General features: G+C 41.7%; 1 protein-coding gene across 2 annotated transcripts in view; it reads right to left on the bottom strand.

Annotated features, from left to right (window-relative positions):
* Positions 1-16604, bottom strand: part of CHN2 (chimerin 2) — a 295623-nt gene that overhangs the window by 46238 nt on the left and 232781 nt on the right. The window lies entirely within an intron of this gene.

The following is a 16604-nucleotide window of genomic DNA, read 5'->3' as shown; positions in this document are numbered from 1 at the left end:
CCAACTGTAGGGCCTTGCGTGGATTTGCGGTATGATCTGAATTACTCTTAAAAAGCACTGCTCTGCCTGCTGTGTTGAGGACCATAGGAGCATGAAGGTGGAAGCAGAGAGGTCAGCTGGGAGGCAACTCAAAGGCGAAGAGAAGGCAGTGGCTTGGACCAGGGTAGGGGTGGTGGAGGTGGTGTGTGGTGGTCAGATTCTCCGTATTTTCTCAAGGCAGAGTTCATAAGACTAGCTGACAGATTGGATGTGAGGTATAAGAGAGAAAGAGGACCCTGGGATAACAGTACAGTTTGGGGCCTGAGCAACTAAATAGATAAAGTTTCCATTAAATGAGAGGAAGAAGAGGGCTCTTGAGTGGCTTAGTCGGTTGGACATCTGACTATTGGTTGCGGCTAGGGTCATGATCTAATGGGTCATGGGTTCAGTGCACTGAGTGGGAAGTCCTCTTGGGGATTCTCTCCCTCTGCTCCTCCTCCGACTCACATGCACACTCTCTCAAATAAATAAATAAATAAATCTTTAAAAAAATAAATGAGGGATCCCTGGTGGTACAGTGGTTTGGCGCCTGCCTTTGGCTCAGGGCGCGATCCTGGAGACCCGGGATCGAATCCCACATCGGGCTCCCAGTGCATGGAGCCTGCTTCTCCCTCTGCCTATGTCTCTGCCTCTCTCTCTCTTTCTCTCTCTGTGACTATCATAAATAAAAAAAATAAATAAATAAAATAAAAAAATTTAAAAAAATAAAAAAATAAATGAGAGGAAGATCACAAAAGGGGCAAGAGTGAGGGAGATGGTCAGGCTCTATTTGGTGTGTTTAATATGAAGTAGGCCTAGAAACCTGAGTTCAAACTCAGTTGGTTAAGCTCAAGTCATGATCTCAGGATCATGAAATCAAGCCCTGCATTGGGTTCTACTCTCAGAGACGAGTCTGGTTATCCTTCTCCCTTCTCCTCTGCCCCTTTGTTCCCCTTTAAAAATAAATAATTAAAATCTTAAAAAAAAAAAAGAACCTGGAGTTTTGGCGGGGGGCGGGGGGAGGATAGATGCTGGAGATACACCCCTGGGAGTTACCCTGGGGAGATGGATTTATAGCAAGGGAGTCAGTGGACACCGAACAGCAGAGGCCCCAGGACTGAGCCCCGGGGCACTCCAACTATTATGAAGTTAGGAAATTCAGAAGAAACTGACCAAAGAAAAAGAGAAAGGCAAATTTGATATTCTGGAAGCTGATTGAAGAGATGATCAATTGTATTTAATGCTGTTGATAGGCCAGGTATGGTAGGAGTGATAGGGGGAAACCTGATTGTAGAAGCTTTGGGAGAGAATGGGGAGAGCACAACTGGAGTAGAATATTGTAGAATCAGTACTGGAGAGCACGGAGAGCCAGGGGAGTAGCAGAAAGAGGTGGGGAGAAGTGGGATCCAGAGAGACTCTTTTTCCTTTTAAAAAGGGAAGGAAGCTATTGAGATTTCCTTCATCCATCATAAATGCACCACAGCCATGTACTAAAGAACCTGACTCCATTTTTGGTGTTTGACTGCTGACGGCTTTCAGAAGGCCCCCACACCCCGTCCCTTGAGGCCAGTGAGAAGTCAAAACCATGCAAATCTCCCCCAAGGCACCCTAAAACCCTAAGCTAGTTGTCCCTTTAAGCTCTTTCCAGCCATTTTTAAAGCTTCTGGAGAGTCTATCCTGCTGGCCCCAGGGAATCTCATTATGTGAGTAATTATACTTTTCATATCCTCTTGATGGGCATGTGGCATCGTCAGTTTCAACACCAAACCGACTTTTGGGTGGGGCGTCCATGCCCCCTCTGTGAAGTGGCCTCCATAGCCTATTAGAACCAGAAAGCACCTTAGATGTGGCCAATGGCCTCCCTCACAGGCTGGGCCTCTTCCCGCTTCCCACATTGTGTCAGTGCTCAGAACCTGGGACCCAATTCTCTGAACACATGATATGCTTCTGTGAAGCCACGCCTCTGCAACATGCTCCCCACCACTCAAAACTTACCAAATATATTCGAATGACATCAGCAACAAAACAGAAAAAATGAGTCCTAACAACCGCTGAGCACATACTGTGCCGGGCCCGTTAACCACTGCCTCCTTTCGTCTGGCTCATGCCATAGGTAGTATCATCCCCATTTCGTAAATGAGGAAACCGAAGCTAAGAGGGTTTTCACTACTCTAAGCTCGTGCAACTAAGAAGTCAGGTTTGAACAACCGAGCAGCTGTTCAGTAGTTCTTCCTCCTAAAGGTCATGTGATTCGGCCTCCACATTTTGTCCTCCAGTAGGGGGCCATGTCCTGAGGAAGGATTTACTGCATCCATATTTTCTAATCTCTTTGGCAAAAAGGACTATCAAGAGCACTCAACCACGGTTTCTAAATAAGTGAATGTGTCTGGGGCAATCTTCCCATTTCACACACAGCAGGATGGCAAGTCAGCTGCACAGATTCATGGAGCCTGTTAGTTGTAGAACCAGGACAAAAAGCCAGGTCTCTGGATGGCAGGTTCAAGCTCTTTCTACTATGCAGCAGATCTGGTCGCTGCCCATGCCCTCCCAGGCTATACAAGCTAGGCCACACACACACACACACACACACACACACACACACACACACACGAGCCTATCAAACACAGGCAGGAAACTGTCAGCCAATGTACATCATTAAAATCATCTTAGTAATTTGGACGTGCGCATCAAGAGTTTCAAAATATTAATTTCTGGGATCCCTGGGTGGCTCAGAGGTTGAGTACCTGTCTTCGGCCCAGGGTGTGATCCTGGAGTCCCAGGATCGAGTCCCGCATCAGGCTTCCTGCATGGAGCTTGCTTCTCCCTCTGCCTGTGTCTCTGCCTCTCTCTCTCTCTCTCTATGCCTCTCATGAATAAATAAATAAAATCTTTAAAAAATATATTAATTTCTTTAAGTTTATATAATTCAATTTCTAAGAATCTATCCTAAGGAGATGACCCTAAATACAGAACGGCATTCAGAGCAGCATTATTTTTAATATTAAAAATGGAATATATTGTGCATAACCTAACTTTAGGAAATAGCTAAACAAGTATTAGACTCAAGCAACAATCAAGAATGATGTCTATGAAGAGTATATAGTAATTTGGCTATAATATGCTATGCAAAATGGTGGGATATAAAATTATAAATGTACTATGCTTGCAAATATATTTAAAAATCCAAATGGGGCAGCCCCGGTGGCGCAGCGGTTTAGCGCCGCCTGCAGCCCGGGGTTTGATCCTGGGGACCCTGGATCGAGTCCCACATCAGGCTCCCTGTGTGGAGCCTGCTTCTCCCTCTGCCTGTGCCTCTGCCCCTCTCCCTCTGTGTGTGTCTTTATGAATAAATAAATAAAATCTTAAAAAAAAATCCAAATGGAAGTTGCTCCAAGGAAATAGACCGATGCCTGTATTTTCTTTATCTTTCAAAATTCCTTTAATTATATTACCTTTATGACTGGGATGAGAAAAAAGAAAACTTTTGCCACAGAGAGACAAAAATTTTTTTTCCAGTTTGCATCAGTTTCATTTTGTACCAGGAGGTATTTACCTTAGGAGAAAAAATTAGGTTGGTTTTAAACATAACTAGAAACTGGATGAATATAAAGTTTTAGAGTCTTCTGTGGATCTCATAGCTGTATTTAAGGAAAGTCTCAGATGTGCATAAGTGGCTAAGTAACATTATTGGAAATGAAAACTCTTCATCTAACAGGTATTAAGGAAGGATTCACTCTCTATGGAGCCAAACCGTGCCATTTAATGGCATTTACTGATATGAATTAAAATTTTCCCCAAATACATGAGAACATTATTCTATAAAACCACAAGATTTAGGTTAAATCTCTGAAGAGACTTTGACCTTGAGCCAAGAGCAATACAAGTATTAAAATAGAAATACTGTTTCTGTCATAGATACTGTTTGTAACAGCAGTCAAGTACCAAAAGAATAAAGACTAACTATGGTTGTATAACATAGATTTTCTCTAAATACATTTTAGACTCAGAAAATGACATCTTAACATGTATAGTATAGCTATAAGAATTTAGATTTTGTAATATATCAGTAATGATCTGGGGTAGTGGAACTTCTATGTGAGATAAGTGAAATTTTTTCTAGTTTAACCTTTTTTTTACTTCAGTTTTACCATAATAAAAAAATGAAACACAGCTCCATTTTTTATTTTTATCAATGACTAAAGTTTTCCCACCATCTCTTAATGAATGTTTAAGAAGCTAACACTGTCATTGGCAATGTGCTATTTCAGCTGAAAATGCTGTGTTGCTGTGTGGTTATCAAACTCCATGGTCAGAGAAATGGCAAATAAACTCTAAAAATGGTGAAAAGTTTGTTTTGCTAAGAGTTCCTTGTTATGAGTAGACTCTGGGGCTAAGTTGTCTGGATTCGGATTCCTGCTCCAACCCTTCTCAGCCTGGTGACCTTAGTCACTAAACTAAACTAAACTAAACTAAACTAAACTAAACTAAACTAAACTAAACTAAACCAAGTCACTAAACTTCTTTGTACTTCATTTCCTCAAATGTAAAATGTAGATAATAATAGTAGGTACTCACAGATGATTAAGTGTGCAATTTAAGTTGTAAGCTGTAAATTGCTCAGATCTAGGCCTGGCATCGTTTTATATGTATGCCTGCATATATAATTTAATGAATAAATTAACTTTAATGATTATGCAGGTGATGCTTTCAAAGTAAGGCCTAATCTTAGGAAGGTGTTGACATGTGAGTATAACTAAGACTACCTTTATGTATATGGCAAAAAAATCATTTTCTGATCAGCCATGATTAAAAAACATAGGGTTATTTTAATTTGACCAAATCACCAGAGAGTTGAGTTTAAGGTGGAAGTGTTTTGATCACAAAGGGCAGTTCTTCTTGGCATATGGTACAGGGAGTATGAAGTTGCATTGAAGATGTGTAAATGCTGTAAAAACAGGCTTGTATCAAAATATTCTGATATCAGAAAGAAAAATGGTACAAAGGGTATATTGTAGGAGGAGAGTTTTTTTAAAGATTTATTTATTTATGGTAGACATAGAGAGAGAGAGAGAGAGGCAGAGACACAGGAGGAGGGAGAAGCAGGCTCCATGCTGGGAGCCTGACGTGGGACTCGATCCCGGGACTCCAGGATCGCGCCCTGGGCCAAAGGCAGGCGCCAAACCGGTGAGCCAACCAGGGATCCCTTAGGAGGAGAGTTTATAGAAAGCAAACAGCATGGAGGAAGAAATTAGAGCTTATATTGGTCCTGGATGGAAATATGACTGGTAGTTTGGTCCTGGGCTCCAGCATGCTACTCAGGAAAGAGCCTTCTGGACTCTTGGGGAATGTGATGAACAGCAGCAGGGCAGCCTGTGAAAATGTGAATGGGCTCAAAATCTTCACTTTCGACTTCCTTACTTTGTCCATATGACTGGGTGTTGGCAGTAGACAGAGTTCTTGCTCCTGTGACAGAGCACTTTTCTGAGCACCATAGAGCAGAGGGCACATTTCTAAAAACACACCCTCAGTGACTCTCGGGAATCACTGGGCCACCCTTGGTATGTATTATGAGTAACCATTTTCAAAGATAGTCACATCAAATCCAGCTGTGATGGTTTAGACTTATACCTACTTCCTAACTGTTCTCAGACTACTCATAGGACATGAAGCATAGTTTGTGCTGACCCCCTTCTATACCATCCACTCAGGTTTCAGACTGGTATTCCTTATAATATTAGTTACTTCCAGTTGTTCTATATTTAAAGAATGAAAAAATTCTACATATGTCCTTTTATTAGAAAATTACTATTTATATTATTGTTTAGAAGTATCAGCATTTTTCACTTAGTTGTAACCATGTAAAGCTAATGAATATCTAATAATACTAGTGTTTGGGAAACTAATACTTGACACTTAATCTTAGAACTGTTCTGTGGATTCAAACCAATAGTGCACATAATTTGCAGTGCCCCAAACACAACAAAGGCTCAGAAAAGGTTGAATATGATGATGATGATGATTACTATTATTAATAATGATTACTATTTATAATCTATGATTAGCTATGACTATTATTAATAACAGGTACTCTTTAAATAAACTTAGCTAGTGGTCCTGCTATATCCTTGAATGATGCACACCTAAGAAACCTGGGTGACATTATAGGGAGTGCAGAGGGGCATTACATGTCCTTTCTCTTCCACAGGATGAGTCATTCAGGGCCAGTGGACAAGAAAACATGAGGAAGAGTAAGCACAGGATGTCTGGCCACAGCTAATGGCTGATGGCCTAGAGAGCACTTTGGGACGTTGGATCCAGGCAGGCAGGGAAGGAAGCACCACCACTTTTGGGCACTTATTCTTGGGTCTGTATACCAGCAGAACTTGGACACAACATGCTGGTTCCCATGAGCTCCTAAGAATTGCTGTGGTGTCCCAATGGACGGAACCCAGGGTGTCATCTGAATCCTAGCATTCCACATTGTGACCTCTCAGCTCCCTGGTGCCAGTTAGTCTGAAATTACCAGGATCTCTGGGCCATGACACAAGGTCCTGGCATCCACTCATCTTGTTTTCAAAAGCCCTCTGATGGATAAGAACAGTCTCTTAGCCCCACATGACATGTCTTAAACAATATGAATCTAGAGGAAACTGCCCTCCTGCCTGTTTTTCTGTATCCTTCCAAAACCTGTTACATTCTGGCAAAAGCCCAAAAACCAACCACCAGGACCCTAAGGAGAAGTAGTACATATGTGGGGTGAGTAGAAGCTTGGGGGGGTATCACTGCTTTGGGCTTGCTTGCCTGGTTGCAGGCACTGTTACATATGGTGCTAAGCTTTATGCATAATGCATTTGTATTTTAGTTTTTCTGTACAAATAAAATAAATGTGAAACAACTGGTATAATTTTTTCCATGATGAGAAAAAAAGTCTTCCACAAACAGTATAAAAATAGGTTAAACGAGTGGGAATTTATAGATGCACAAAAGTTTTAATGAATATGAAAAACACTATTTCTATGCTATAGGATAACAGAAATATGTAATTAACAGTTTATTATGTATGTATGACACCATTTTGGACATTTCGTATCTTATGTCTCCTATCCAACCATCCACACACCCACCCACCTACCTATTTACCTATCTATCCAGATTCATCCTTTGATCCCCTTCTCTTTCCATCTTCCCATCCACCCAAAAAACAACAAACCACTTAACCAACAAATCAATCAAACAACTGACCAATATTAAGTGAATACCCCCTAAGTGTTAGGCTCTGTCCTAGGTGCTCTGGGCACCCAAAGTCAAAATAAGATCCAGTCCTTGTTCTCACTCAAGGCAGTTCAAAGACTAAGAAAAGGGCATATAGCCCAGGAATTTTTACATATGCAGAGAGGGCTGTGCCGTTCATCACTGCTGTATTTCACATCTGAAAATTCCTCTCCCTCTAGGCCTATTTCTTAGTCTTGAGTAATCTCCATAGTTGGCATTGTTCTAAGAATACGAACCTTTACTGCCTGAAAATAAATTCTTCTGCTAAGTACATAACTTAAAATGAGCGCTTATATAAGTATATGCATAAAATCCCAGTAAGCTGAGACCACAGTTGTAAACTTGGACCTCCTCAGGATATATTCCATCCCATCTGACATTGTCCTTCTTCTTCGTTCACCTTGCTAACTCCTATTCATCCTTCCAACCTCCCCCGGGCCATTCATCACTTTCCCCAGAAAGCTTTTCTCTGTGTCTGTCTTAGCACAGACGATTATTTATGTACTTGTTTTTCTTCTGGCACTGTTTGGTCCTAAATCCTATATGGCCATGTCTGTCTTGCTCATCGCTGCATTCCTGCCTTTAGCACACTGTCTGTCTGTAGAGTGTTCAATAAATACTTCTGAATGAATAAACAGATGAGCAAGTAAACTGAGAGCAGTTTCTTGGGAAATATATACTTGACAGGCTGCTTAGAACACAGAGTTTCCCTGCAATTTATTACTTTGATCAAGAATCTAGAGGAAGTAGTATGGTTTTAGTTACTCTGCATGAGAACAGAATGGAATGACAATTTATTCTACAAGGTAGAGTAAATCATCATAAGATGAAACAATACAGTGAGACGAGATCAATTACTGTTTCTGGTAAGCAGTTATTAGAGCAACTTCCTCGTCTTACAGATGAGGAAATGGAGGCTCAGAGCAATGGGGGAGTCTGTTCTAGGTTCCCAAGCAAGTTGGTAGCAAAACAGCACCACGGAATGAGGTTTCTGGAATCCCAATCCACTGTTCTTTCTACTTCATCTCCCTGCCATTAGCAACCATTGCTTGCTCCCATTGTCAGAGCATGATCCTATCCAAAGAAGCTATACCGGGAAAGGTTTTGGAATCTAAGATTTATCAATGCTCTAACAAGAAGTTCTGAAGCCAAGATGATTTGAAATAAATCATTCTTGACCTTAAAAAAAAAAATCAAATTGTGACATCTGGAGCTACATGTCTTAAACAAGAATATCTCTCCAGAGCTTCGGGTTATTAGCTTTAGGCTTAAAAATATGAAAAGGAGAATAATAAGAGCATCTTAACATTTTTGAGAGATTCTGGTCCAAGTCAACATTTCTGGTGCTCCTCCAGGAGGCACACAGCTCAGGTACAAACCATCAATGTACCTGAGCTGGGCCAAAGACTTAGCTGAGTCATTTCTCTTCATATTGTAAAGAAAGGTCACAATGAAGAGAATCACAGCTATTAATTAGTAAACACTTCTAAGGTGTGCAAGAGTAAGCACATATGCTGGGGCACCTGGTGGTTCGGTCAGTTAAGCATCTAACTCACGATTTGGGCTCAGGTAATGATCTCCAGAATTGAGCCCTGCATCTGGCTCTGCACTCAGCAGGAAGTCTGCTGGAGCATTTTCTCTCTTTCTCTCTCTCTCTCCCCCAACCCTACCCCCTCGCTTGCATTCTCTGTCTGAAATAAATAAACCGAAAGAAAGAAAGAAAGAAAGAAAGAAAGAAAGAAAGAAAGAAAGAAAAGGCATATATCTATCTGTTCATAAGGCTAAGAAGTTGATGACCATTTTCAACATTTACTTCTCTGAAGCTATTTTATGATACTAAGCTCTGATGATACTGGTAATCAAAGATTATGCTTCTAGAGACATCATGCTCTCTACGCAACATGCCTTTACTTCATTACCCAGGAGGTAGATACCGAGAAGTAGAATCTTAGAGGCTTAGGGGATAAATAATTTGCCTTGCCCCACAGCTAATAGGGAACAGAGCTGGCTTTCGAGACCAAAATTGGTCTGGCTTGTGTCCCAATTGTGTAACCTTTACACAATTTTTTGTACTTTTCATAGAAAAATTAGCTGCTCAAAGTTGGTAAACATGGTTCAGTTGAATGCAGATGGGACAAACTCCTGGAGTCTTCACTCCTTCCCACTCTCTTCCCCATTTCTGGCCTTGTAAAACCATCCTTCCTCAAGTCTGAAGTGAGCACAGAGTAAACCACTCTATCTGAGGAGCATACTGGAAGCAGGAAGCCATAGATCATGAAGATCAGACAGTTACCCTTATTTCACAAGACAGCTTTTTGCCTTTGAAATGGGCACTTGCCCCTAATCCCCCTGCAAGATACAAGACAAAGCATAAGAAGTTCCCAGCGCAGGGCATGACATAATAGATGCTCAGTAAATATTGGCTGGATCTGAATTTGCCCCCATATTTCTATTGTTACAATAGGATAAGGGTGCCCTGGAGGAAGTGGGGCCTGTCTCCAAGACCTGCTCTGAGGGAATGTGAGGCGTGGGCATTAGGAATGACGTGGTTCCCAAACTATGCTTGGGGAGCTTTAAAAACTCAGAGGTCTACTTACCATCCTGGATCAACTGAATCAGGATGTCTGGGGGCAGAAGCTAGGCATCGACATTTTTAAAAGATGCTCAGGTAGTTCCAATGTGCACGTGCCAAGGGAAATTTGCTTCAAAAAACACTAAGGGCTGCAGTGAGATTGGGAGCTGCTGGTTTAGAAAGGGGGCAACTGTACCTGTTTTGCCTTAGAGACAGAGAAAGGAGATTGACCTCAGAAAGGAATTCTTTGTTCCCTCTCCCAATGCATAATTAACCAGACGGTTTGTATCCTGAGGCAACGGGGCCTTCCTGGCTGATCCATGGTGGTTTTACCTAATCTTACCTAAGGAAGGACTGGAGTTGGGGTGAATTGGAAAAGTTTGATCTGTACAGGGAGAAGGGGCAGCTAGGATCACCTTGGCCTGATTTCTCTAGTGTGACATTTCCCCATTCAATGGCAAAAAAAAAAAATGAAAGCTCCAAATTACATGTGAAACCAGATGATGGGGAAGCACAGTAAGAGAAAAGGAATTAGTACCATGTGAAAAAGAAGTGAGGATAAAAAGCACATGGAAGAAGAAATATGACAATTCTTCCAAAAAGCCTACAAGTCTTTGAAAAGACATGTGAGAAAAAAAAATGTTTTTAAAATTACAGTGTGTGGACCTGAGATTTTCAGGGCCCTCTGTGGTGGGGGAGAACCTGATTCCTGATCCACCATGTTCCTGGCAAGGAGCATCGCAACGGGAGAGATGTGAGATTCCTGGGCAAACCTGAAACTACATTAAAGGAAACAGGGAACTGGTCTCTCCCAGTTTTGTGTAACTTAACTCAAATGCAGGGGAGACGTTTTTGTGAAAGAATCACTGTCCAGTTCAAGGCAACAGAGTTCTTAGCTGGTTGAATTTCACCAGTGTGTCCTCTGGGCATTACATCTGTCTGTTCCTGAATTCTGATATTTTTTCACACCCCCGGATCATTACACCAAGAGCTTTGCAGATGAGATTGACGAAGCGAAAGGCCAAAGCAATAGGACTTATCTTCTTGGGTGTACTTGCCAGACTAAAGCACATCCTTTCATATCCAAGTGATTGAGGGAAACTAAGACTTCTGAGAGGTGACATTTGATAAATATTTTGATTTCATTGAGAAGTCTCCTGCTTATGACACATGCACTTTTTTTTTTTTCATCCTGACCGCTAAGATCTTGGCCAAGAAACCTGATGTATTAAGGCCTCAGTTTCCTTCCTTTCAAATGAGGAATTAGCTGAAACCATTTTCCATCTTCAAATGTTCAAAAGACATTAACTTTAACATTAGTTCCACAGATGCTCTTGAAATGTTAAAGTGAGGGATGGGGATGCGACAAGTAACCAGATAATGATATAATACTGAAGCCATGAGAGAACAGAGATGGGACAGCCAACATCAGAATCCTATGTGATGCGTGTGTGTGTGTGTGTGTGTGTGTGTGTGTATGTGCTACACCATCAGCTATAGTGGTATTCCCTTAGTAAACTTTTTAGTTGTATAATTTGCCTCATAGTTTAGAGACTCAAATAGAACCAATACATCCCACTACTTCTAGAATCTTCACCATCTAAAAAATAAATGGGGACTTATGCTTCCATTTTATCCAACAACGGTCCCTAATCATAGCCTGTGGTAACAACCATTGTATCTGTGCATCATGGGGAAGGTTTGAAGTTAAACAGAAATGAAAAAAATATACATTGTCTTTGGGACATACAGGAGGCCGGACTCTGAAAGGTTAACAGTGGATCTATGAATATAACACACTAAAATTGTTAATTAAAAAAAAAAAAGAGTGGGCAATTGAAATTGTAGCATTACTATCATTTGTTTGTAGACTGTAGGTAGAGTAAAACATGTGATTTTTAAAATCCGTGCTAATTTGTGAGCAGAGGCTACCGAGCCATGGGCAGGTGTCACATTGGAATAACTCTAGCACGGAGAGGAAGGCTGGGTCCCCGTGTACAGCTGCACAATTCATCAATGTCGGGGTGTCTTGCTCCCTGGACCACCCCGCTGACTTCCCACGTACTGAACTGGAACCATGCACTGCCATGTCAGGACGTCCAAGCACTTCAAAAACTGCCCCTTTCAACACTTGGTTTCTCCTCATAATTACTTCTTGTGTTTCCCTCCTGATACTCATTTAAATGCTAACTAAAGGGAGCGAGTTCTCCAAGGTGAGAGACTCATGGCTGTAACCCGGAGCTACCTCAGAGTGAAAATTAAAATCAATTATACCCCATGTGGGTATAATTATAGTAACTTAATGAGTAGGAATGTAAAACGATCGTCTTTTGGGAAACAAATATACTTTGTGATGTGAATGAGTGTGACATGCACTGCTCAGCACTTGTCAGATCTTTCTCGAGTTCAGTTCTGAGATCTGCTCAGGTGGGTGTCCAGGAGTGTGAAGGACTTAGAGAAGCTCTCAGGTGCTGAGAATGCTGGCAACGGCCCTCTCCAAGGAAGTGACAGGCTCATCATTACTCAGCTTCAAAGACAGAGGTGGCTGCTGGCGCTGTGCATGTGGAAGCTTCAAGAGTTATGCATGATTGACAGGAGGGCACTGCGCTATTATTGCTGAGGCCAGGGCACGATGGCCAGCCTGAAGGAGGCCCACAATCAGGCCAGGAAGAGCTCCAACAGTGGCACTGGCCACAGTCACTGTTTCGAGGGAGGTCCTTGACACCAGGGCCACATCTCATGCTCCTGAGCCAGACCATCACTAGCACTAGGACCCCAGGTAGCTATTCCACAGGCCAGAATAATCAAATAACATACCAGAATTGAAAATCTTCAGGGATGCCTGGGTGGCTCAGGGGTGGAGCGTTTGCCTTCGGCCCAGGGCATGATCCTGGAGCCCATGTCGGGCTCCCTGCATGGAGCCTGCTTCTCCCTCTGCCTGTGTCTCTGCTGTGCTCTCTCCCTCTGTGTGTCTCTCATGAGTAAATAAATAAAATCTTAAAAAAAGAAAATCTTCAGATGTGCCCTTAATGAGCCTAAAGTCTGCCAAATATTCTGGACCAAGAGGTATGCCATGTTGCTTCTGTATGACTGTGGCATGAGTGAGTCAGATTGGGTTACAGATGACTCCCCGAGGGTCTTACAGTTCCCTGTGATTCTGGAGAAACAGGGAAGGTTGTGGAGCACTGCCCCAAGGACTGTATGTACACTACACTGGAGTCTGCAGCTTTCCCCGGCCCTTATCTTGTCAGCATTCTTGAAATCATCTGACCAGGGTTTCACAAAAGTGTCCTGCAGATCATCTGAAGAACATATCATATTTCTGGCCTGCTTCTCATATCTATAAACCAAAGGAGAGGTAGGGGAGGGAAGGCGGGAATGCACTTTTTATACATGTCTCATGATGTTCATGCACAGTAAGGATGAGACTTGGCCCCCTGGAGGGTATATGGTCATCTGCTAGCTCAGAGCATGTATGGGCACGGGGAAACTTCACTTTTCCCAGAGAGTTTGCTCTCAGTTCCAGAAGGCTCCTTCTTCTGTCCCTCTATCCTTCACTACCCCATCCTCTTTCTTTCGTGTCTACTACGGTCTAGGCCAGGCACTATGAAGCTGCAGGAAATGAAAGATGAATAAGACATGGGCCTTGCTTCAAGGGGCAAATATCTGGTTTAGTTGAGGAGATAGACCTCTGAACAAGTAATCCTAAAACACTATGAGTTAAGCTGTAGTAAAGGTAGGTGCAAAGTGTCCCAGAAATAGGGTGGAAAAAATAATAAACTTAAAGGGGAGTTGGGAGGTACTTCAGGTTCAAGATCAGAAAAGTCTTCAAAGAGGAAGCTCTTGAAGGAAGAACAAGAATTTATTAGATTAAGAAAGAATAAAAAGGCATTTAAAAAAGTGTACAACCAGAACCACACAAGCTTGAAGTATATCACAAGTTTGGCATATGGCCCCCAAATAGTCATTATTCTGATAAGAGTTTCATTATTATGGGTTTTGATTCTACCCTGAGACCTACAGAATGGATTCATTCTTCTGAAGATTCTTCTCAAAGTCAAAGTTTAATTGAGATGGGAAAATGTTTAGTGGTCTAGCTTTGAGCATATGGCTGCCCTCTTCTGAATTCGGGGTGAAAAGGGGGGTAGGCAGAGAAAGGCTAGGATGGCATGTTGTCAGGGAAAACCATGAAACTTGGCTCCCATGTGGGTTGGGGTGAACCACAGTCCTCAGACAAGGTGTCAGGTTATCCTCTATTCTCTCTGGGGTGAAATGCATTGTTTGGATCCAACAGCTATTGAATAACACTTGACACCCCTCCCTCCCCCCTGGTCTCTGCCACTTGTTCACCACAGGCATGGTTTAGCTGCATGTTTGAGCTTTTAAAAATAATACTTGTAAGATGGATATCAGAAAGTGGACTAGGAACAATGGTACCCATTCAAAAACTGAAATCCTACAGTTCCTGCAGTGAAGGGGGAAAACCATACACAGATATTAAAAAGGAAGTCAGGAACCTGCGTTTTCATTCTGGTTTTGCCACCAGCCAGCTGGGTGACTTTGGGCATGTCTTTTACCTTTCTGCATGTCCTCAAATGTGAAGTGACTGGATTATCTCTAAGGCCCAAGTAGCTTTAACTTTATGCGTCTACCAGATTATTTTTCAAAACTTCAGTATCTAATTGGCATTATTATTATTGTTACTACTAATTCTGCATTACTAGCCAACTGAGAATTTGTACAAGGCAGTCCTGGAACATCATGAAGACAGTCATTATGTTGCTGCTTATTATCATAATATCTTATAATGCTATTATTAAATTATAGTATATTTTTTAATTTAATTTTTTAAAAATATTTTATTTGTTTTAGAGAGAGAGCAGGAGCAGGGAGAGGAGGAGCAGACACAGAGAGAGAAGCAGACTCTCCACTGAGCAAGGAGCCCGAAGCAGGGCTAGATCCCCGGACCTCGAGATCATGACCCAAGCCGAAGGCAGATGCTTAACCAACTGAGCCACTCAGGCACCCCAAATTATAGTATATTTTATTACTTTTAGTAGTGTGCTTGAATTGGCTCCAAATGTGTGCATCTCCTCCTAGTTTGATTCAGTGACATCATGTTGGAAGCTGAAAATCAGCCATGGTAAGAGCATGAACACAATGCAAATATGCAAACATCAGGATTCCTTCTATTTTCCCAGAGGGAGAACATTCCAGGTTGTTAAACATCATTTAGGAGCATAACACAGGTTATGGTGTTTCTAAAAGGATCCATAAAATTACTTTTTAGAAATAAAATAGTATTTTAAGTGATTGTTTGGATCATGATTTTAATACTTTTTATAGCTGGCTATTTAAAAAATACACGGAAGGTTTTTTTTTAAAGTCAGAATTGTTAACATATAACTTAAAATAAAAATAAATTAAAATAAAATTCGCTCATTTTAAGTATACAGTTCTGTGAGTTTTGACATATGTGCACAGTCATGTACCTGTGACCATATAGGAGGACTGCACTGCTTTGTCGTATTTGAAATTGTCATGGCCATGTGACTTCCTTTGGCCAACGAAATGGAACTGGTAATGGCATCGTTTTCAGATAGAAGCTGGAAGCAGCAATCATAGAAAAAGGATAGTACTAGGTATAGACTGTAATGGGTATGGAACATGAGTAGGAAATAAATGTTTGATCCTTTAAGCTACTGATATTTGGGGGCTGTTAGCACATCCTAACCTAGAGCATTCCCATTGGGACAGTGATGACTGTGTGAATGACAAAGCAGGTAAATAAGCTGACTTAAAAATTCTGCAAATAAAAAAAAAATCTTACTATCTTAGCATACTGTGCAGAGTCCTTCATGGAAAAAAGATCTCAAACTACCTCCTCTGGTTTCATTTCCAGATCTTTCCTTCCAATATTCCAACCATCCGGAGTATCTGAAACTCCTTGAACATATTACTATTGCCACTACCATTTACTGAGCATCTACTATATGTCACATACTGTTCTCAATACTTTGCAGTTATCTCATCTGAAGTATGATATCTTTGCTCCCTGTTTCCCCTATTTAGCGTGCCCATCTCCCCTTTCTTCATCCAAAAATATCCTACTTATCCTCTATGATATAGCTGGAATGTCATCTTTTTTTTTGAAGTGTCCCTAACCCTTCTCTAATATTGCTCCTCTGCAAAGCTCCCAGAGATTTAGTGCAAAATGTATATTGTCCTGTTGTTATTTGTCTACTTCTATGGTCCCCCCAATCTGTCACCACAACTGGACTATGCACCTACTGCAGTGCTTATATAGGGTGGGATTTCAGGCCAGTAAGGAGACAGTGAGTAAGGACAACATTCTGGGCGGGCAAAGAACGTAAGTTTAACTTAAAGGAATAAGCCGTGATTGCATTTTAGACCAAAGGCCCAAGTGAGTCTTTTAAAATTGTACAGCATCCACTTAAAATAGTTCATTAACAGGTGGGTCTGGATTTAGCCTGGGTAGACCCTGATCTCTCTACTAAATCTAAACTGACCACCTCTAAACCCTGACATGACCTAGTTAGGTTTTAAGGGTTAGCATGATGGTCTCTGTTTCCCTGATGTCATAGAAGCAGGATGTTTGAAAGTGCCTCTAGGTGCTCACCCTAGTTTATCTGGTTAAAGAATGTGGGAGTGGGATCCTAAATCTGTTTCACAGCTGGAGAGGCTGTACCCAAGCACTTCTTCCCATGGGATAGGTGTCCTC

The sequence above is a fragment of the Vulpes vulpes genome, chromosome 7 (assembly GCF_048418805.1).
Source record: "Vulpes vulpes isolate BD-2025 chromosome 7, VulVul3, whole genome shotgun sequence".
Lineage (NCBI taxonomy): Eukaryota > Metazoa > Chordata > Mammalia > Carnivora > Canidae > Vulpes > Vulpes vulpes.
This window is presented reverse-complemented; position numbering and strand designations above follow the sequence as displayed.